Source organism: Podarcis gaigeae (genome assembly GCF_964106915.1).
Source record: "Podarcis gaigeae genome assembly, chromosome: 17".
Lineage (NCBI taxonomy): Eukaryota > Metazoa > Chordata > Lepidosauria > Squamata > Lacertidae > Podarcis > Podarcis gaigeae.
Window position 1 is genome coordinate 40492642 of NC_139694.1, and position 23071 is coordinate 40515712.

The window sequence follows — 23071 nt, forward strand, 5'->3', positions numbered from 1 at the left end:
ACCTTTGAGTACACGGCTCCCTTGACTAACTACTGATGTAAACAGAACTGGGGGGGGGGAGTTCCCCCCTTCACATTCCTGTAACCTACTGTTAATAAAGTGTGTGCCCAAGGACTAACAGAATAATGTACGACCTTGAAATAATCATGTAAAATGTAACACTATTCTATGAATGAGTTCTCTAATGTATTCAATGAATGTCTCTAAAGGGATGCTTAAGAAATACCCTATGAAATAATGTAACAACAAAGTGAGAACTTATGTGTATAAATGTAAAAATTGTTGCCATTATGACATGTCCCATATAGGCAGCCCCACACTGCCATCTATTGAGTCTACGCCAGGGGTTGTCAACCTGGTCCCTTCCGCCCACTAGTGGGCATTTCAGGAGGGCGGGAGGGGGTTCTACAGCACAAGCTGAATACAGTGGACGCTCCGGTTGCGAATGTGATCCGTGCGGGATGCGCACGCGCAGGTTGCTATTCGGCACTTCTGTGCATGCGCAAAGCATGATTTAGCACTGTATCAGGAAATTTTAAATTTCTATTTTAAAAAAAAGATTTTGTGTTGTAAGCTGCCCAGAATGGAAGTTGAGTCTGCCCTCCAAAGCTGGCTAATTGATGCTCCAGGCAAGCCAATAGAGCTCACCAGCAGGTACTCACCATGAAGTTGTTACAGTAAGTGCCATACTTTTTACATTTGGGGGGAAAGGTGCCAGTATGGTATACTCTTGAGTACCCCCAGAAAAAGCACTGATAAGGTCATAGAATTGTAGATTTGGAAAGGACCCTAAGGGTCATCTAGTCCAACCCTCTGCAATGCAAGAACCACAACTAACCAACCTCATCCTCATGCAATGCAGGAATCACAGTTAAGTTGCAGTCCATAACTTTTTACTTTGTTTAACTTACAAGAGCAAAAGGATTCTTATGAACCAGGAATCATCTGAAAGGTTTGCAAAAGTTTGCTTCAAAGGGCTGCCCAAACTTTTTCAAGAGCCATTCTGGCCTGGGATCTCCAGGCCTTCCTCAGACTGCGGCACACCTGGAGACTCCCTCATTGTGCCCATTGCATGAAAATATCACTAAGCCTCAAATTACATAGAATTGTAGAGCAGGGGTCAGCAAACTTTTTCAACGGGGCTGGTCCACTGTCCCTCAGACCTTGTGGGGGTCCGGACTATATTTGGTGGGGGGGAGAGAATGAATGAATTCCTATGCCCCACAAATAACCCAGAGATGCATTTTAATTAAAAGCACACATTCTACTCATATAAAAACATGCTGATTCCCAGACCGTCTGCGGGTCAGATTTAGAAGGTGATTGGACCGGATCTGGTCCCCGGGCCTTAGTTTGCCTACCCATGTCGTAGAGTATCAAAGAAAATGGAGTCCTAGGAAGGGAGTTTCTTAAAGCTAAAATATTGAAGGCACAAATGCAAACAATTCCAACAAGGTAGAAAAGTGGGAGGCATCTAAAAAGAATGGTGTGGCTGCATAAGGAGTTTATAGATCAGCTGAGATTTAAGAAGGGTAAGCTGTGGGTGTAGTGTATCTATATCTCAGTAAGGCTTTTGACAAAGTCCTTCATTACATTCTTGTGGAGAAGCTGGTAAAATGTGGACTAGACGGGGTAACTGTTAGGTAGATTGGCAGCTAGTTAACTTTCCAAACCCAAAGAGTGCTCACAAATGGTTTCTCATCATCTGGGAATAAAGTGACAAATGGAGTGCCACAGAGTTCTGTCCTGGGACTGTTGTTCAATGCCTTTATAAATGGATGAATCAAATTTCAAGATGATACCAAAGTGGGAGGGGTAGCTAAGGCCACAGAAGATAAAACTGGAATTTAAGACAACCTTAACAGTTTGGAGAACTGGGCCCAAACTAACAAAATGAATTTCAATAGGGACAAATATAAGCTGCTGCAGTTAGGCAGGACGAACCAGATGCACAAATATAGGATGGGGGATACCTGGCTTACTAGCAGTACACGTGAAAAGGATCTAGGATCTTAGTAGCTCACCAGCTTAACATTAGTCAACAGGGTGATGCAGTAGCAAAATAAGTTAATGTTATTCTAGGCTGCATCAACAGAAGCTGGGTGCCAAGATCAAGGGAAGTATGAGTCCTGCTGTATTCTGCCATGGTCAGACCACATCTTGGTCAGACCACAATTTAAGAAGGTTATTGACAAGCTGGAATGTGTGCAAAGGAGGGTGACCAATATGATCAAGGGTTTGGAAACCAAGTCTTATGAGGAGCGCTTGAAGGATCTGGGTATGTTTAGCCTGGAGAAGAGAGTGAGAGGTGATATGATTGCCATCTTCAAATATCTACAGGGCTGTCTCATGGAAGATGCAACAAGCTTGTTTTTTCCTGCTTCAGAAGCTAGGACCTGAAGCACAGACCCTTCAAGTGTCCCTATTTTCCAGGGGCGTCCCTGATTTAGAGAAGCTGTTCCAGTTTCTGATTTGATCCCGTAATGCCCCACTTTCCTTAGATGTTCCTATTTTAATCGGAGAAATGTTGGAGTGTATGGAGTTATCCGACCCCCACACTGTCTGAAGGCAGTCCTGTATAGGGAAGTTTTTAAAAATGTTTTATTATGTTTTTATATATGTTGGAAGCTGCCCAGAGTGGCTGGGGCAACCCAGTAAGATGTGTGTGGTATAAATAGTAAAATTGTCATCATGGAATGGGATGTCCCTATTTTCATCGGAGAAATGATGGACAGTTTGGAACCAATGACTTCAAGTTATAAGAAAGAAGATTCTGATTAAACATTGGGAAGAGTTTTGTGACAGTAAGAGCTGTTCAACAGTGGAACTGACTCCCCTCAGGTGGCTGTGAACTCTTCTTCATTAGAGGTTTTTAAGCAGAGGTTTGCCATCTGTTATGGATGCATTAGTTGACCTTCCTGCATTGCGGGGATTGGACTAGATGACACTTGGGGTCCCATTTCTATTATTCTATATCCCCAAAATTAAATGCAGCCAAATATATCTAAGGAATTTTTTTCCTTCAAAGATCAGCATTGCCTGTTATGTACTGGACACCTCCTACTCCATTTCTCCCTCACCTTACAAGAACAAAACCTTGAGTTTGGTGTCCATTGCTTATCATACTCAGAGATGGTACATTAATTTCAGTCGATCTACTCTGTGTAGAATGAAGGTGGTCTGAAGCAATTACAGTAGAGCTGTGTACACATTATACATTCAAAACACAGAGTTTCCCCCAAAGAATCCTTGGAACTGTCATTTCTCCTTCACAAAGCTACAGTTCCCAGCACCCTTTACAAACTACAGCTCCAGGGATTCTTGGGGGGGGGGGAGCACTGTGCTTTAAATGTATGGTGTGCACAAGGTGACTCTGATGCACCAAGAGTTGCAGGCACCAGCCAGGCAATGAAGGATAGGTACACATTAGCAGCCTGAAACACAGTGAAGCTGTTGACAGTGGCTGCATCGGAAGTCACGTTTATATGTTGCTGTGCACACCAGAGATGAGGTGGAGATGTCTTCACCTGATGTGTGTTACCTGGATTGTCTCCCTGCACCTGCAACCCCACCCTGAATCTGACATCTGTGCATGTGAAATGACTGTCTGAAATGTCACACATCAGCTTAGCCACAGCCAAGTGGGAATGTTGGAGGGAAACAATGTTTCTCAAGAAGCTAAGGATACCTATGGATTGTGGCTAATGTCTTGCATTCTCAGCTTCAAACACTAGCGGTGGGAGCACATTGGAGCCAGAGCCATGACAATACATGTACACAGTCTAATATGTTTTTCTAGCTTGCTGCTCTTGGTAGGTTTTATCTTTGTTTCCAACTTGATAAAGGGATTAACTCTTCTTCTGAGTTAAACAACTGTCTCAGCATTACCAACTTCACCACTGCCTAACTTCCCCAGATTTTAAAACTCCAAATCCTAGATTGCACCCAAGTTTTTTATGTGCAAGTTTAGTGATCCCTCTTAAAGGAACCAGCAGAGGGCAGTCTAACATATTTTTATGTTCAAGCAAAAAGTTTCCTAGAAGGCACTTTTCAGCTTCCACATGATTGGCAAGAGCTAATTAGAAAAGGAAAGGAGCCTATATGAATTTCGCCTCTTGCTCAGTGCTTTTCATGTGTAAATGAGTTATAGACTTTTACCCTCACAATAACCATTACAGCAAGGTAAATTAGACTGAGAAAAAACAGTGGCAAGTAGAAGAAGTTGATCCAAGTGAACTGATGTCTCAGGTGTGGAGTCCCAGGCACTCTCTTGAGGCTTCAGTCAGATTGACAGGACAAGTGAACAAGCAGCAGACACAGGGATGAGGAGCAGAAAGGGATGCGCAAGGGAAACGAAGAAGCCTTTCACATCGACTGCCAGCTTCTTCTTCCGCATGGAGGTGCACAGAGGGCAGCAGAGCCTTGCCTCCCCCACCCTCAGCCAAGGCCAGATGAGCAACAGCCTCTCCCAGGCGAGGACTTTAAAAACAAAGCAGCAGCTGGAGAGGGAGGAGGGAGATTTTTAAAAAAATTAAAAGTTGTGTGACTTTGTTTCTCTCTTTGATCCTTTGACATGCTTTTGTATGTATTGTGATATTTTATGCATTGTGACTTGTTTTTGATTTTATTGATTTTATTGATTATAGAATTTCTGTGTAAGTAGTATTTGCTGATATTTTGAGAGTTAATTTTATTGTGTACTATTCTAATGGACTGTTGAATATTACATCATTTGATATAAACTTCTTATTTTAAAGCTATGTTTTTATTATGACTTTCTGTATCGGATTAGATTGTTATAAGCCTGTGTGATCTTTGTGGTATATTGTTGTTGTAAACTGCTTTGTGTATACTAAAATAGAAATGCAGTGTACAAATTAAATGTGAAATGAAATGTTACGGGGTGGAGAAATGGGCCCAGCTGGTTCCAAAGCAACACCAGGGAATGGAAGTCAGTGTCTCCCCAGATGTTGGGGGACTGCAGCTCCTGCCTCCCTGGCCTTGGGAGGCTATGCAGTGATGTCCAGTAACTCCTGCTACCACAGTAGAATTCAGCCAAAACATGATTGTTCCTGCCCACTGCCCCTCACCCTGTACATCTCAACTGAAGAGAAGCAGTTTGGGTCAGATTACACACATTTGATCCAAGAACCAAATACACTGAGGAATTTTCTGCTTTCCAGTGAAATGGAAATTGACTCAGTGACACATCAACTTCTAAGTTAATAATTCCAGACAGAGACCATGTGATTTCCTCTTCCTCAGTCATCTGGCTACTTGACCCTGGTGACTTCTGCAAGGGGAAGAAATCATTTTGCAAGAGATGACAGCCAACCTATTTTATTAGGCTGCAATATTTAATTGAACGAACAGATAAATCCATTTTAAAATGTTAGATCAATTTAAAAGCCCCTCCTATTCACTTGAGGACCATAGTTTCACAGAAAATTGTTTTTAACACAAGTTCTGCAGATTTGTATTAAACAAGATAACAAATTATTGTTGCCATAAGTCATTTTTCCTGGACACGTCGTCTTTTTCAGGACTGAAACGTCCGTCCGGGCGGATATTTTAAATGACGCAAAATGTCCGCGGAGCTCCGTCCGCCCAGCGGCGGCGTCGGCGGCGAGGGGCTGCCGGGCCAGGGAGCCGAGCAGGCCGGAGGGCTGCTTCTCCCCCCGCCAGACCCGCCCGGGAGCGGAGGGAAAGGCGGCCTCCCTCGCCGCCACGTCGAGCAGCCTCGAGGCGGAGAGGGAACGGGCGGCGAAGGAGGCGGCGAGGCGCTCCCCGCTCCCGGCCGGGCTCGGCAGAACTGAAATCTGATGAAGCGGTGTCAGATACCCGAGATCCCTTTTTCATTTCAGACACAGTTCTGTCGAAACCCTTCAAACACTCATTTTGAAAGGAGGCCTCAGCAGAGAGCAAACCTCCCCCATTGCCAGGACCCGCCAGTCTGTCTACGGGGCAGAAGAAAAGAAGCAGCTGGCGCAATGTAATGGGAAGTTGAGTGCAAGAACTGTTTGGCACAGACTGCAGGAATACGGTCTAAATGCTAGAATTCCAAGGAAAAAGCCATTGTTATCTCAAACAAAGGTTGAAAAGATCAAACTGGGCTAAAACCCATGTTAACTGGACAGCAGAACAATGGGACAGTGCTATTTGGAGGGATGAGACCCAAATCTCCTTGCTTTTGGTAGTGATAGCATGAAATACAGGAGGAGAAGAATCAGAGATTTCCATTCTACTTGAATTGCAAGTACCATGAAACACCCAGTTAAGTGTTATGATCTGGGGCTGTATGACAGCAAAAGGTGTGGGCATAATTTGCATTATTAAAGCGAATGTAAATGCCCAATATTACATAACCCAGACCTTAACCCAGTCGAAAATCTATGGAGCCAACTAAAGAAACTTCTTAGTCAGAAGCAACCCAGCAATAAAACCCAGTTGATAGAGGCAATTATTGGTTTCACATTATTACAGCTGCAGAACTAAAAAAACTTGGTTTACTCCATGGGAAGGCATTATAAGGCCATAATTAAAGGTAAAGGTTACCCAACTAAGTATTAACTGACATGGTGAGAATTTTTGTACATCTCATTTTTTCTATGTGTTTCACATTTCTTCTTTATGACTGCTGTTGTAATAAATAATCCTTTATAAAAGTCATTGCATCTTCATGAAATTATCTTTCCATTGATATATAATTTTATAGTATTGCTCCCAAAAAAGTGGTGTTATGAGCCATCAAACCACAGAAATACACTTTTCCCAAAAGGTTTCCACAATTTTGGCCACTAGTGTAACTTCTATTGCAACACCTACTTTTAAACTCTGCTAACAATATAATCCTGGGGGAAATTCTGTTGGGCTACTACTACCTATTGTTCTACAGAAAAAAGGGCAAGGGTACATTACATGTCCCGTTATGCTGGATGCTAAGCCTGGACTACATGGCTGGGTTATGCTCACATACGCTTACTCAGCTGCTCCTCTGCCAGCAGTGCTAACTTCTGGGGTACGCAGGGATACGCATACCCCTAAACATTTTGTGAATCTTTGTACTTTTGTCCATTTACTGTATTTATTTTTCTTGAGTCAAAATGAGGGACACAGGACTAGGAGGGCTGTCCTAAGAGCCACCTCGCTCAATTTTTAATATGGGATGATAATGATTGTATGTGTGTGCACATATAATTACATAAATAAATTTCCCTCAAGAAAGAAGGCTTGAAATCCATCAGGCGCCCGGTCTTTGCTTCCGCCGTTTCTTCTGCTGCCATTTGATCGCAGCCTTCACGGAATGAATTTCTCTGTTGGCTTCCGCGGTAAAGCCCAGCGAACATGTAAACGCAGCCCCCCTTCTTAGGTTGCCGTCTTTATATTCTCACTGACCTGGGAGTTAAGTCCTGCTGAACAGAAAGCGGTTTTAAGGTGTGAGAGAGGATGGACTCTGGGTCATGATGCACAATGACGCAGCCTGAGGCCCCTTGGGGGGGCAGGGGGGGCTGGGTGGTTGTGAAGCATCCTGGCCTCTGGCTGTGTGGAGGAGCAGGAAGTAACAAATAAGGGGGTGCACATGCGAGTCCTCTTTTTTGCTCTTCAAAATATGACAACCCTATAACAAATTACAGAGAGCAAGTAGCAGATACATTTTCTGACTCATACAGGAAATAATAAATAATGTCTGGGACAACACACTGAAAACAAAGAAAGAAAGCATACTCTTGGCTTCAGAATGTATTGTTTTTACCTTTATGCAAATTTAATCAATTAATGATTAAGCCATGAAAAATCATCTACTTAATCAACTAACTGCAATCCTAAATTTATACTAGAAGCAAATTTCAGCAAGTTCAGTGGGATTTATGTGTTAGTAAGTATATTTAGGGTTTTAACTTAAAGCCCTGTACAGACCTTCATGTAGAGTTAAATAGTTGCACATGGTAGTGTGTCATTGCAGTGACTGGCTCTACCCTTAGTCTGCAGCTATAACCTCTGTTGAAAGCCCTGCGTGTGACAACTGCATGCATGATGGCTCTTTCCCTGCAGTCAGCAACCCAGGGTTACCTTAGGCCATGGAGGCCACCACAATGTGACTCTCCCTGCTGGGGTTCCTTTGACCCAATATGAATATTCTGAAAAGAGCTTAAGATTTCTTTACTCAGGGCACAGCCTTAATTAAGCAATAGGAAGCAGAGAGTAGGAGTAAATGGACAGTTCTTCCAATGGAGGAATGTAGATGATTTGTACAGTGGTACTTCTGGTTACAGGGACGCGGGTGGCGCAGTGGGTTAAACCACAGAGCCTAGGACTTGCCGATCAGGTGGGGTGAGCTCCCATTGCTCAGTCCCAGCTCCTGCCAACCTAGCAGTTCGAAAGCACGTCAAAGTGCAAGTAGATAAATAGGTACTGCTCTGGTGGGAAGGTAAACGGCGTTTCCGTGCGCTGCTCTGGTTCACCAGAAGCGGCTTCGTCATGCTGGCCACATGACCTGGAAGCTGTACGCCGGATCCCTCGGCCAATAAAGCGAGATGAGCGCTGCAACCCCAGAGTCGGACACGACTGGACCTAACGGTCAGGCATCCCTTTACCTTTACCTCTGGATACGTACTTAATTCGTTCTGGAGATCAGTTCTTAACCTGAAACTGTTCTGAACCTGAAACACCACTTGAGCTAATGGGGCCTCCTGCTGCTGCTGCGCGATTTCTGTTCTCATCCTGAAGCAAAGTTCTTAACCCAAGGTACTATTTCTGGGTTAGCTGAATCTGTAATCTGAAGCATCTGTAACCTGAAGCGTCTGTAACCCGAGGTACCACTGTATTACCTCGGGTTAAGAACTTAGCTTCAGGATGAGAACAGAAATCATGCTCCAGTGGCGCGGTGGAAACGCACAAGAAGGCAGAAGGAGCGGGGAGGAGGAGAGGCATGCCGGGGGTGTGTGGCTTGGGGGGAGTGGCAGTGGAGCCCCCCCCCCCGGAAATCGTCTCCAGAAGGATCCACTGAGCTCTGCAAAAGAGGGCTGGCAATAGGCAAGCGGCAGCAGCGGATGGTGGAGCAACACTGAGATGTTGCCCGATGTAAGTTTTCCCTTTGGAGGCTTGCCAAGTTTTGAGGGTCTCCTCGCCCCCAGCCCCCACCCCCTAAAGAGGCAATTGATGGAGCAAAAGGGTTTAACGTTGGAGCTCTCCGTCTCCTGCCAGCAAGTTGTGAAGCGGGCAATAGATCAGGGCGCATTAAAAGCAAGCGGCAAATCTGTCATGGCTGCTTTAGCTGAGATTCCTGCATTGCAGGGGGTTGGACTAGATGACCCTGGGGTCTCTTCCAATTCTATGATTCTGTGATCTATTTTTTTAAACATTTTTTTTATTGCTTTTTTAAAAGTACAGAAATACAGAAAAAAGAATAAGAAGTGGTTATAAGAAAGAGAGATATAAATAACAAATTTCCATATTCTTTTTCCATCTAACCTATAGGACTTCCCCACACCCTCCGAACCCTGCGTTCTCTGTCTTATAAAGCATCAGCAATTTGTTAACTTATTTCAAAACTTATTGTAACTTCCATTTTATCATGTTCCCTATTTTCAATTTTACTGTCACTCAATTCTTATATGTTTTATATTGAACACAATAAAGTTATTTCATTATTTTACCTCTGAATTTTTGTGTCTTAATTTTCATTCCAATAACTTACATTTGCTGAAGCTAGAATTTCCTGAAAGGTGCATTTTTTTTTAACATTCATACAGCTTATAGTGTTTTTTCAAATAGTCCTTAAACTTTTCCCAATCCTCCTCAGTTGTTTCTTCTCCCGCGTCTCGGATTCTGCCAGTCATTTCAGCCAGTTCCATATAGTCCATCAACTGCGATTGCCATTCCTCCAGCGTGGGTAAATCTTGTGTCTTCCAGTATTTTGCAATCAGGATCCTTGCTGCTGTGGTAGCATACATAAAAAAGGTTCTGTCCTTCTTAAGCACTCTCTGGTCCACCATGCCCAGAAGGAAGGCCTCTGGTTTTTTAGGTAAGGTAAATCTCAATACCTTTTTTAGTTCATTATGGATCATTTCCCAGAAGGCCTTCACTTTCGGGCAGGTCCACCAGAGATGAAAGAATGTCCCTTCCGCCTCTCCACATTTCCAACATTTGTTGTCAGACAGATGATATATCTTGGCTAACTTGACTGGGGTCATGTACCACCGGTATACCATTTTCATAATATTTTCCTTCAAGGCAGTACATGCCGTGAATTTCAAACCGGTGTTCCATAACCTTTCCCAGTCTGCAAACATAATGTTATGCCCCACATCCTGAGCCCATTTTATCATAGCGGATTTGACTGTCTCATCCTGTGTATTCCACTTAAGCAGCAAGTTATACATTCTCGAAAGTAGTTTACTTTTTGGCTCTAACAATTCAGTTTCTAGTTTCGATTTTTCCACCTGGAATCCAACTTTTTTATCTATTTTAAATACCTCTTGAATTTGCGCATAGTGCAACCAATCTCGTACCTTAGATTTCAATTTCTCCAAACTTAGCAACCTCCAATTGTCTCCAGTTTTTTCAATTATTTCCCAATATTTCGGCCAGTGGGCCTCCATGTTGGGTCTCTTACGTGCCTTGGCCTCCTATGATTCTGTGATCTATAATTATTTTATTCTTTTAATCCTATTAAATTTAGAAAATTTGTACTACTTCAGTCAAAAAGGTTCCCCGAGAAGCTTACAAAAGACAGTCTCTTCCATAGAAGCCAGGTCCTAGGGGCCGAGATTCTTTTGCACGTGCCCCTAAAATATTTTAGGGGCTTGCCCCCTCAAATTGATGAACATTGTCATTTAAATGGGGGGGGGCATATGTCACATCTTGTGATCAATTATGCAGGGTGGTGCTTACCTGCCTGCCCCTCAATATTTTGTTTTAGTTGTCACCCCTGATCCCTACCTGCAGAAACATGACATGCAAGGGGAAAGGGACAGGGAGGAAACACGAAAACTAAAACCAAAACTCAGGCACTCATTTGTAAACCCTTGTTCCTTTGGATCAGGGGTCAGCAACCTTTTTCAGCCATGGGCCAGTCCACCGTCCCTCAGACCATGTGGTGGGCTGGACTATATCTTGGGGAAAAATAATAATGAATGAATTCCTATGCCCCACAAATAACCCAGAGATACATTTTAAATATAAGCACACATTCTACTCATGTAAAAACACGCTGATTCCTGGACCGACTGCGGGCCAGATTGAGAAGGCGACCCGGCCCCCGGGCCTTAGGTTGCCTACCCCTGCTTTGGATGGATTGAGCCTTCTGCTTCTTAGCTCTCCTGCCCCCAGGAGAGCAGGCCTCTGCTGGCAAAGCTGATGGAATGTAAGCTCCCCTGGAAATACTGTTGAAGGCAGTATAAAAGATAATAAATATAATGGTTATTTCCCCCAGTGAGCCTGCATGTAATTTATTGTTGCCCGTGTTTACCAGGCTGGTTATTAAATAAAGCCAGCACACACCGTGGAAGGTGACAGGATCCCCAAGGACATGTTGTATGGGGAGCTGGCTTCAGGCACCAGGCCTCTCGGCAGCCCAACTCCGCATCACAAAGATGTCTGCAAATGTGCCATGAAGGCTGGCAACATCAGCCTCCCTGGCAGACAATCAGTGCCTGGAGACAGCCAGGTTGTGCATCCATAACAGTGACTGAAGGAGGAATGACCGCTGGGAGGAGCACAGAAAGAAGAAACGTCATGGTGCGTCTGCAACAGTACAACTGGGCGCCTTCATCTGCCCTGCTGCAACAAAAAATCTCTCTTCCATATTGGTTTCTACAGCCACAACAACCTCACTCCCAAAGGATGCCAAATGCAACAACCATTAAATAAAAAGGGGCTTTGAAGTGTTCTCATTGTTGACCCAACAGGAGTAGAAGATGAAGATCTTTTAATCCCATCTACTTGATGAGGAAGAGAAGCAGCAGTTATTTGCTTCCCAGACTCAGGTACATCTGATGTCCTAGTTTTTCACTGGCATCTCCCAACGCAGTAGAAAAGTTGGGTCTGGGAAAAGGTTCGTTAGGTGCCTCCTTGAGTTATTTCTGCCTGTGAAAAATGCTGAGAAGCTGGCAGAGATGAGAAAGAGAAACAGCAAAAGCTGCTAATCTTATTGGGGGGGCAGGCCTTTGTTAGGGGGGCAGAACCTCAGATTTGTATTTATTTTATTGATTTAGGAGGGCAGCTGCCCTCCTTCTCCCCTTGGCTATGCCCATGGGCTGTTTTGTTTCTCTCTGAAGGTCAAACATCTGCAGCAGAGTTGGACATCACACCCAGCCCCCATGTGGTGCTTAGTAAAGATCCTTGGAGTCTACGTGGCCCAACTGTCCGAAGGAAAGGGGATGGCAAAGGAGTGTCTGTCCCAGGGACGGCCCATCCTGTTTTGCTACCTGAGGCGAAATTAAGCCCATGTCTGGAAGCACTCCGAGTAACAATTTTTTTATTTGAAAAATACAACTCTTACTTATGCAATTTTAACATACAGTATCTGTTAAGTTGTGGGCAAACATATCACAGCGATTCTTCCAAAGCAGCTCTTTATTTGTAAGCTGGAGCAGAACAGGAGCTCAGTCAGCCTGCTTATATAGAGCTCCACTAGAATGCAACAGTAACCATTTTCTGTAACTAGCCAATCACTGAACGTCACTTTCGATCCTTCATTTGCATAACTATCTACGGTATCCCCCTGCTGGCCCAGGGTGAGAACTTCAGTACATAACAGTATCCATCACTTAACATACAGTATCCATCACCATCAGGAAATCAGCCCTGAGTGTTCACTGGAAGGACAGATCATGAAGCTGAGGCTCCAATACTTTGGCCACCTCATGAGAAGAGAAGACTCCCTGCAAAAGACCCTGATGCTGGGAAAGATGGAGGGCACAAGGAGAAGGGGATGACAGAGGATGAGATGGTTGGATAGTGTTCTCGAAGCTACCAGCATGAGTTTGACCAAACTGTGGGAGGCAGTGGAAGACAGAAGTACCTGGTGTGCTCTGGTCCATGGGGTCACGAAGAGTCAGACACGACTAAACGACTAAACAACAACAACATCCATCACGTATCTCTTTTCCTAGGACTTCCCAGTCCATCTCTCCGTGGCATTCTAGGGAAACCCTGATCTGCTGCATATATTGTTATTCCACCCATTATCATCTCAAGTCTTACTTTTCTGATGTTATCGTCTGCTCATTTGTTAACCCCTACTCGTGGGTTAAATTGTATATTGCACCCTCTAAAATAATCTCCAAAACACTTCCACTCTTCTCTTTAACTCATCCTCATTCCTTAGTTTCATGGTCATAGTTACTAGTTCTATGTATTCTATCAATTTTTCCTGCCAAATTTCCTTTGTGGGCACCTCTTCTTCTTTCCACTTTTTTTGCATATACTACTCTAGCTGCAGCAGTCATGTACAAAATGATTGTGAGTGCCTTTTTTGGAATGTCATCACTTATTATCCCTAAGAGAAAGGCCTCTGGTCTTTGGGGAAATGTGAGTTTAAGAATATTTCTTTAATTCTTTGTGAATCATTTTCCATTACTTTCTAGTAACTATTGTTAACCAACCAGACAGTGCTGGACATGAGGCGCCCTCTGTAGTGCAGCTTCCCCGCAGTAGACGAGATCCTTGTTGTAAGTCAAGTGTTGGAAGCATTATGGAATCCTGTGCTTGAGAACACAATCCCTATACAGCATTAATTTATGGTTCTGCTTTGTTTTCCAGATCTGACATAGGTGAATCTTAAATTTTACAGACATTCTTGCTGGCAGTTAATTCCTGAGAGTGTTGACATGCTGAACTGTCCAGTAATGCATTGCCTGGAAACCCTGGGGCAAACTGTGCACATGCTCAGTAGTGCTTTATTTATTCTGAGGTTGAGCCTTGGCATAGAAAACACATTCCAGTTTTAGTCTTTACTTAAAATAAGTAAGCCCTGGAGGGAGGGAGTTGTAAAGCCATGTATGAAACTATGTGAAATTGTGGAATGATGTAAAGCACAATTCAGGAACTGAGCTATTTTTTAATTTTAATTTTTAAAGTCAAAGTTCACAGTTTCTCCAGACGTTTTCAATCCAGTTATGCAACCACCACCAATACTGCAATCAAAACTCTTAATTTGAAGCTCCTTGGTGCTTCAATTCCTGCTCTAAATTCCTGTAAATACTACTTCTGTGTGGTCATACATCTAATTTTCTGAACTGTTCAGCTCTTTTCCAGGCTGTTCAAATTTATGAAGTGGCACTAGAGGCAACAAGAGGAGAATTTCTGATTCACAGACTTTGAAGGGCTCTCATTCTGATTCCTAGGTTGGAGCCCCCTGTGCTGTGGGAGTTCAGCTGAAGCAATGGCTCTCCAGGGTTCACGTAGACAAAGATTTATTTTCTTATCTATGAAGTGCATTAGTCACATCTCTATAAAATGCAAGCAGCACAAAATGAAAAATTAAAACAACATGTCTGTTAAAAACAAAACGACATTTAAAACCAGCAACAATAAATCACAGACTGAAAATGTACCTCCTGCATTTCATGGCTTTTGGACATTACTATTTATATTACCCACCCACCCAGCTATGTATACATGTAAATCTGCAAAATTAGAATGTGTTCTAGGTGCTTCTTATCCCCATTTCTTAATGATGGTCATTAATAAAGATTTAAGAGAAACATAGACTTGTAGATTTGGAAGGGACCCTGAGGGTCATCTAGTCCATCCCCTTGCAATGCAGGGATCTCAGCTCAAGCATCCATGGCACATGGCCACCTCACCTCTGCTTAAGAAGAGGTTGGATTTGATATCCCGCCTTTCACTCCCCTTCAGGAGTCTCAAAGCGGCTGACATTCTCCTTTCCCTTCCTCCCCCACAACAAACACTCTGTGAGGTGAGTGGGGCTGAGAGACTTCAGAGAAGTGTGACTGGCCCAAGGTCACCCAGCAGCTGCAGGTGGAGGAGCGGAGACTCGAACCCGGTTCCCCAGATTACGAGACAACCGCTCTTAACCACTACACCACACTGGCTCTTAAAACCTTCAAGGAAGGAGAGTCCACAACCTCCAAATGGAATCCATTCCACTGTTGAACAGCTGTCACCACCATAAAGTTCTTCCTGATGTTTAACTTGAAGCCCTTGGTTTGGGTCCTTCCCTCCAGAGCAGGAGAAAAGAGCCTTGCTTCAGCACCCATGTGGCAGCCCTCCTCTGCACAAATTGATTGGATATGCCAAATAATTATTGATGAATCTGGCATTGTGTGCGCAAGTCCACAAATGTGCCTGCCATGATAATGTTGCAACGCTGTGTAGCTTTACGTGAAAAGAATTTCCATTGTGTGCAATGGATTTTACTCTCCAATAAGTGCGTTTGGCATTGCAATCTAACAGGGACAGTGGAGGCTAGCCAAATAGGGCAAACGGGCCTATGTGAGTCTCCCCCAGCCCGCACCCACCTGACTTTAACAACCAACCCAGAGGGTGGCCCTGGCTGCCAGGCTCCTTTGTCTCAGTTTTCCCTTGTAGAACTCAGGAGGGAGGGAGATGGGGACAAAACTGCAAGGAAAAAATAGAGAAAGGAGAATTTCTGGATGCATAGATCCAAGTTTAGGGCCAATACACTTTGGTGACAGAACCCCAGAAGAGATTTAAAATCACAAAATATGCAGCAAAGTAAGACCTTTAAAATACTGTATGTACAGTAGTACCTCGGGTTAAGTATTTAATTCGTTCCAGAGGTCTGTTCTTAACCTGAAACTGTTCTTAACCTGAAGCACCACTTTAGCTAATGGGGCCTCTTGCTGTTGCCGCGCCACTGGAGCACGATTTCTGTTCTCAACCTGAAGCAAAGTTCTTAACCCGAGGTAATATCTCAGGGTTAGCGGAGTTTGTAACCTGAAGCATATGTAACCTGAAGCGTGTGTAACCTGAGGTACCACTGTAATTCCAAGTTCCTTCCAGTGTTTCCCACTTCCCCTAGCATAAGAAGATCTCACATTTGGTAAGTTAAAAATGGTTGTTTACAAACTCTCCAAAGGTCAGATTCATGTGTTTTTCCATACAGCATTCAGATAAAGTGGCACAGGCAGTAAAACTTGACTTAGCATTTGGGAATGCCATTTCCAGAGGAAGCTAACACTTCTCATGTGTCTTATTCCTTCCTCCCTCAGGCAGATTTTCATGTGGTGTGAGATAAACTCACCTCTGTTATAGTGGACCAAGGCTGCAGGAGTACCGGTAAGTGGGAAGGTGGCGGCAAGAAGTACTGGAGTGTAGTTGGCAGCATTGTGGGGTTGTGCCCATCCACCGCCTCCGCTTTGGCAGGAAGCCGCCTCTCCCGGACACAATGGTTCTGCTTCCTGAGGGTTATTCCGCAAGCGCAAGTGCCGGCTCATCCAACTCCCCAAGCTGGGCGGCAGGGCTGGCTGGAGGGGGAAACAAACAAACACTCTGGGATCAAATCAGAAGCCAGGGTGGATTCTGTAATTCCGGGACTGTCCTGGGAAAATAGGGGCACTTGAAAGTTATGTAACCCTAATCCCGGCACTAACTCTGGCCAGGCCCATACAAAGGCCCCGGGTGGCTGGGAGGTGCAGGGCATTCTTGGCATGACAGCAGAAGTCCAGCCGGCCACTTGCAGGGCCCCCAGCTTGCTTAGCCCTCTCAGACCTGGGGCAAGTGTATTTGGCAGCCCCCCACCCATGCATGGGCCTGACTCTGGCCCTAACCCTTATCATAAACTTAACCCCAGCCCTAATCCTAGTCCTAAACATACCTCCGACTCTAACCCCAACCCTTATCTGAACCTCAAGCTTAGTCCTAACCCACTCCTTAACCTCAAACCAAATGTAACCCTAACCACAAATAACACTAACAGTAACCAGAACCCTAACACTAATGCTAACCCAAACCCAATCTCATTGCAGTTCTCAGCAGTGCAAACGGTCTCCTCCAGCTTTTGCTGATTCCTTCCTTTGTTCTTTGCCGCCTGCTCCTGCTCCTGCTTCCAAGGGACGCAGGTGGCACTGTGGGTTAAAGCCTCAGCGCCTAGGACTTGCCGATCGAAAGGTCAGCGGTTCGAATCCCTGCGGCGGGGTGCGCTCCCGCTGCTCGGTCCCAGCGCCTGCCAACCTAGCAGTTCGAAAGCACCTCCGGGTGCAAGTAGATAAATAGGGACCGCTTACCAGCGGGAAGGTAAACGGCGTTTCCGTGTGCGGCTCTGGCTCGCCAGAGCAGCGATGTCACACTGGCCACGTGACCCGGAAGTGTCTCCGGACAGCGCTGGCCCCTGGCCTCTTGAGTGAGATGGGCGCACAACCCCAGAGTCTGTCAAGACTGGCCCGTACGGGCAGGGGTACCTTTACCTTTACCTTTACCTGCTTCCTAGCCCACTCCAATCTTTTCTCTTCAGTTTCCTTGATATTCACTCCCCTTCCTGCTGCCTCTCTCCTTGGAGAAGTGCAGCTGGGATGGGAAGGCTTTTGGAAGGGAAACTTTGGGAAACAAAGTTTGGAGTTCCAAATCAATGCCTGTGTCCATAACCTGTTAGCAGACCCTGCAGCTTGGGTGAATTAGATTGGAATAATCACTTCTAGTTTCTGGCATTCAAAGGCTTTATTCATGCAGAAACTATTTTTTGGAGAGGTATGCACTTGAGGATGAATTTCTAAAAGAAGGGAAGTGGCTTGATGAGCAGGGGAAGAGGTTGTTTATTTCAGGCCAGGGAGGCAGGTTCCAAGTCTGAGAGTGTACATGTAGAGGAGCATTGGTGGAGGTGCTCCACCCATGTTTGGTGAGAGAGTGTGGGTGGGTGCAATCTGCATACGTTGCCTCCATAGGCTATGGCCAGACGCCCATCCTTCCTCTGCCTGTGCCTTTCTCAGCACCAGCCCCTTTCCCTCTTCATTCTTAAGCAGGGAGCCTCAGAATGCAGACGCCAGACCCTGCAGCCTCTTGTGCCTGAGTGGGTGGGAAATGGCAGTGTGGGAGTAAAGAGATAGCTGTTTTCAATTAGACTTCTTTTCTCCAGCTAGAGACAGAAATCGAGGAAACCTGATCCCTGGTTCTTTCTAACCAGTCAGCTCGAGGAAGAAAGAGGCAGCTGGATGGGAGAACAATTCCTGTCATTAGTAAATGCTGATATTTTTCATTTTGGCCCACCTAGAGATCTTCACCATCCATTCTGTGCCCCTCGACCATTTTTTTCTGGTGCCTCCACTAGATGACCACCTACAGCCAGGGCTTCCCCCCTCCAGAACTCACTGGAACTCAGTTCCGGCACCTCTCAGGTGAGTTCCATTGCCATTCCAAGAAAATGAGGAAGGTGTTCATGGTGAGTTCAAGTCCAACTTATCTTCTTTAACTTTCCATATGCTGGCAGAATCTCACCATTCCAAATGGTTAGTTCACATTGAGAGCAAAATCAGAACCTGTGGCCCATCACTCGAGTCGCTGCTTATGCTCCCACAGTTGGAAGCATTCCAGACAATCAAGTGCAGAATTCAAGAGGTTTAATTCCAAACCCTCAGCAGCACAGCCATTAAGACCTATTCCCCACTGGGGGTGGGAATTCCACCTTTATTTGGCCAGGAGGAATTTATATCACCTTTATGATCCCCATCTATGCAGAGCTCTTTCCCTCACCGTCTGCAGTCTTGAAAGGTAGATTCTTCAAAATCCCATATTCTGAAAGGTGGCCCTTGTGGCACAAAACAGGTCGAATCCATCACACGTTTTATTTCATTGCCTATTATATGCAAGAATATATGATAAATATTTGTCCCCCTTAATGAAGGAGGGGATCTATCACACTGACTCTTCCAGAGTGACCTATCTGTTGAATAATTGTAGGATTGACGTTGTGGAGAATGTAGCAATATTTTTGATTGATGCCATGAAATTACTTCACCATAGTCAGGGGTCAGCAAACTTTTTCAGCAGGGGGCCAGTCCACTGTCCCTCAGTCCACTGTCCCCCTGGGGAAGCACAGCAACCTATACAACTGAGATTACTCTTGTTCTTAAACCCTGCAATCAGGCACACACTAAGTTCTAGACTTTTTCATTTTGCTTCCCATTAGTGCTTGTAGGTTGAAGGTTGATTTATACAGTACTTCTTGGAACTGCCCAGGACATGGATTCCTGGGAGAGAACATCTATTTCTTAAGCCAAAAGAAGAGGGTGGAGGGAAAGCAAGAAGCCTTCCTGCGATATGACTGACCTATCAGAGAAGGGCTATGGTTATCTCTTTCAACTGGAAGCATTTTGGCTGCTGACAGAGGCAACATTTTCAGAATTTTCTCCTTTCCTTTGGTAGAAGAAGCCTTGATAAGGAGAGGGGAAGATTAACTGTTTGTTGATTTTTAAAATATTTTAAATGCCAGGTGATGTTGCTCACTCTAGTGCTGATGGGGGGGGGCTCCCTTCAGTGAAAAATAAATGTTAAAACAATCTTTAAATAGCTAGGCATTGTGATGCAGGGGAAGTGGGAGTCTTGTACTGTTTTATTTTTATGTCTAAAAGAGGCAAATATATGTGTGACTTCAGAGGAAGAAACCCTTTCCCCTGGTTTGAGTTTTTTGCATTCCCTCTACGTGTTTCTCCTTCACTCAATAACAACTAAAGCATTTTTTTAAAACATCTGGAAAGTTGCTTCGAGAAAATGGGTTGGTTATTGTGCTACTCATAGAATCATAGCATTGTAGAGCTGGAAAGGAAGCCAAGAATCATCTAGTCCAACCCCCGGCAATGCTAAAGTGTCCATGCCGGATGGCCACCCAACCTCTGCTTACAAACCTCCAAGGAAGGAGAGTCCACCACCATCCAAGGTAGCTCATTCCACTGTCAAACAGCTCTTAGGGCTTATCCAAACCTCAGTTTCCCCTGCCACTTTCCCCTGGGGAAACCCAATCTTTAGGGCTGAATTGGAACAAACAGTAAAGAGGTTTTCCGCAGGTTGCCATTTGTTCCAATTCAGTGCTAAGGAGCAGCTTTTCTGGAGGAATGTGGTGCAGCCAAGGCAAAAGAGCTTAGAGCTGTGCTGGCTCCGCACGGTGGAAGCAGGATGAGCCCTTCTTATCAGAAAGTTCTTCCTGATGTTTAGCCAGAAACTCAAATCTTGTACCTTTGCCACTGGTTTGGGGATTCCTCCTGGATCCTTTGCTGTTGCTTGAGGCTCAGGTGGCTTCAGTGGTGCAGAGTGCCTTCCATCAGCTTTGGCTGGTGGCCCAACTGCGCCCTTATCTGTACAGGGACACTCTAACTACAGTGGTGCCTCGCAAAACGAAAATAATCCGTTCCGAGAGTTTCTTCGTCTAGCGGTTTTTTCGTCTTGCGAAGCAACCCTATTAGCGGCTTAGCGGATTAGCGCTATTAGCGGCTTAGCGGCTATTAGCGGCTTAGCGGCTAAAAGGCTATTAGCGGCTTAGAAAAAGGGGGGGGGAGCGAAAAAAATTGCAAGACTCGCAAGACGTTTTCATCTTGCGAAGCAAGCCCATAGGGAAATTCGTCTTGCGAAGCGCATCGAAAAACGGAAAACCCTTTCGTCTAGCGGGTTTTTCGTCTTGCGAGGCATTCATCTTGTGGGGCACCACTGTACTGTTGTCTATGATCTGGTAAACTCTAGGTTAGATTACTGCAACATGGTACCCTCCAACATTTCTCCGATGAAAGTAGGGACGTCCCATTCCATGATGACAATTTTACTATTTATACCACACACATCTTACTGGGTTGCCCCAGCCACTCTGGGCAGCTTCCAACATATATAAAAACATAATAAAACATTTTAAAAAACTTCCCTATACAGGACTGCCTTCAGACAGTGTGGGGGTCGGATAACTCCATACACTCCAACATTTCTCCGATTAAAATAGGAACATCTAAGGAAAGTGGGGCATTACGGGATCAAATCAGAAACTGGAACAGCTTCTCTAAATCAGGGACGCCCCTGGAAAATAGGGACACTTGAAGGGTCTGTGCTTCAGGTCCTAGCTTCTGAAGCAGGAAAAAACAAGCTTGTTGCATCTTCCATGAGACAGCCCTGTAGATATTTGAAGATGGCAATCATATCACCTCTCACTCTCTTCTCCAGGCTAAACATACCCAGATCCTTCAAGCGCTCCTCATAAGACTTGGTTTCCAAACCCTTGATCATATTGGTCACCCTCCTTTGCACACATTCCAGCTTGTCAATAACCTTCTTAAATTGCGGTCTGACCAAGTATTCTATAACTATATTTCTTATGTTGTCTTTCATCTGGAGGCTTGGCAAGAAACCTGCCTGATCATGATGAATTAGATCAATTAAAACCTTCTTCATTCCATTGGCAAATGTTTGCAAATATTTTATCATAATTATTTAATAGTGAAATTGGCCTATACTTTTTGACTAACAGTGGGTCAGCATCTTGTTTCAGAATCATTGTAATATAGGCTTATTTCCACAATTCTGTACTTCCTCAATCATTAATATCTAATTCATTAAGTCTTTAAGTGGTTGTACCAGAAAATCCTGTAATTTTTTTTATAGTACTTTGCTGATACAGTGGTACTTTGGGTTACATACGCTTCAGGTTACATACGCTTCAGGTTACAGACTCCGCTAACCCAGAAATAGTACCTCGGGTTAAGAACTTTGCTTCAGGATGAGAACAGAAATTGCATGGCGGCAGCAAGAGGCCCCATTAGCTAAAGTGGTACCTCAGGTTAAGAACAGTTTCAGGTTAAGAACGGACCTCTGGAACGAATTAAGTACTTAACCCAAGGTACCACTGTAGTCCATCTGGCCCTGGCGTTTTATCTATTTTAGGTTGTATAATTGCTTCTTACACCTCCTGTGTTGAAATTGGCTCATTTAATAAAGCCATTTTCTCTTTTGGAACTTTTGGCAGGTTATTTTGTTTTAAATATTCTACAATTTTCTCTTTATTTTCAGAACCGACTAGGTATAGTTCTGTATAATACTTTGTAAATTGCCTTTGTATATCTTTCAGATTATCTTTTACTTTCCCCTCTACATTTAATTTGTTCACGAAGTTCATACCCTGTTTCTAATAATAATAATAATAATAATAATAATAATAATAATAATAATAAATTATTTACACCCCGCCCATCTGGCTGGGTTTACCCAGCTACTCTGGGTGGCTTCCAACAAAATATTAAAATGCAGTGGTCTGTTAAACATTAAAAGCTTCCCTAAACAGGGCTGTCTTCAGATGTCTTCTAAAAGTCTGGTAGTTGTTTTTGTCTTTGACATCTGTTGGGAGGGGTTTCCATAGGGCAGGTGCCATTACCGAGAAGGTTCCCAGCCAGATGGGTGGGGTATAAATATATTATTATTATTATTATTATTATTATTATTATTATTATTATTATTATTATTTGATGCCCTTTTAAATGTGTTGTGGGAGTGGGGATTATTGGGTTTTTGTTGCTTTCATTTTTACTATGTATTTGGTGGTTTTTATATTGTAATTTTATGTTGTGAACCACCCTGAGGTCTGCAGATGAATGGTGTTATACAAATTTAATAATAAATAAAATAAAAAATCAAGCCCTCCTTTTAAGAATGGTTTCATGCAGTCTTAGAGGAAAGCTCTGCTGTTCATGATACAGTAATGAGCTTTCCATCTGTTTGATATATGATTTCTACTCCTGAGGGGAGTTTCCCTTCGAAAAAGTGTAGGATCATGGCAATGAAAATAATGAATAGAGTAGGGGCAATAACACAACCCTGTTTAACACCTGATCCCACTCTCCCACTTTGTGAGCCATTGTTATCTGTGATTGTTGCTGTCATATTATCATGGAGGAGCCAAATTACGTTCACAAATTTATCTGGGCAGCCAATTTTTAGAAGGGTAGTCCACAGGGCATTACGATTTGCAGTGCTGAAGGCCTTAGTCAGGTCAATAAACTCCATGGAAAGGGGTTGGTTTTGCTTTCTGCATTTTTCTTGAAGCTGTCGAGTGATGAGAATCATGTCCACTGTCCCCCTAGAGAGTCTATATTATATAGAATCATAGAATCATAGAGTTGGA

At 44.1% G+C, this 23071-nt stretch overlaps 1 long non-coding RNA gene across 2 annotated transcripts; it reads right to left on the reverse strand.

Moving 5' to 3' along the window:
• Positions 1-7199: 7199 nt before the first annotated feature.
• LOC310835340 lies at positions 7200-17532 on the reverse strand. Of its 2 annotated transcripts, none has more exons than XR_014559571.1 (4): positions 17406-17532; positions 16232-17023; positions 15486-15585; positions 7200-7618 (listed from the first exon to the last, which is right to left on the reverse strand). It is a non-coding gene; the product is annotated as an uncharacterized lncRNA (long non-coding RNA). The 2 variants fall into 2 exon arrangements; XR_014559572.1 differs by lacking the exon at positions 7200-7618 and adding an exon at positions 13640-14453.
• Between the last annotated feature and the right edge of the window lie 5539 nt (positions 17533-23071).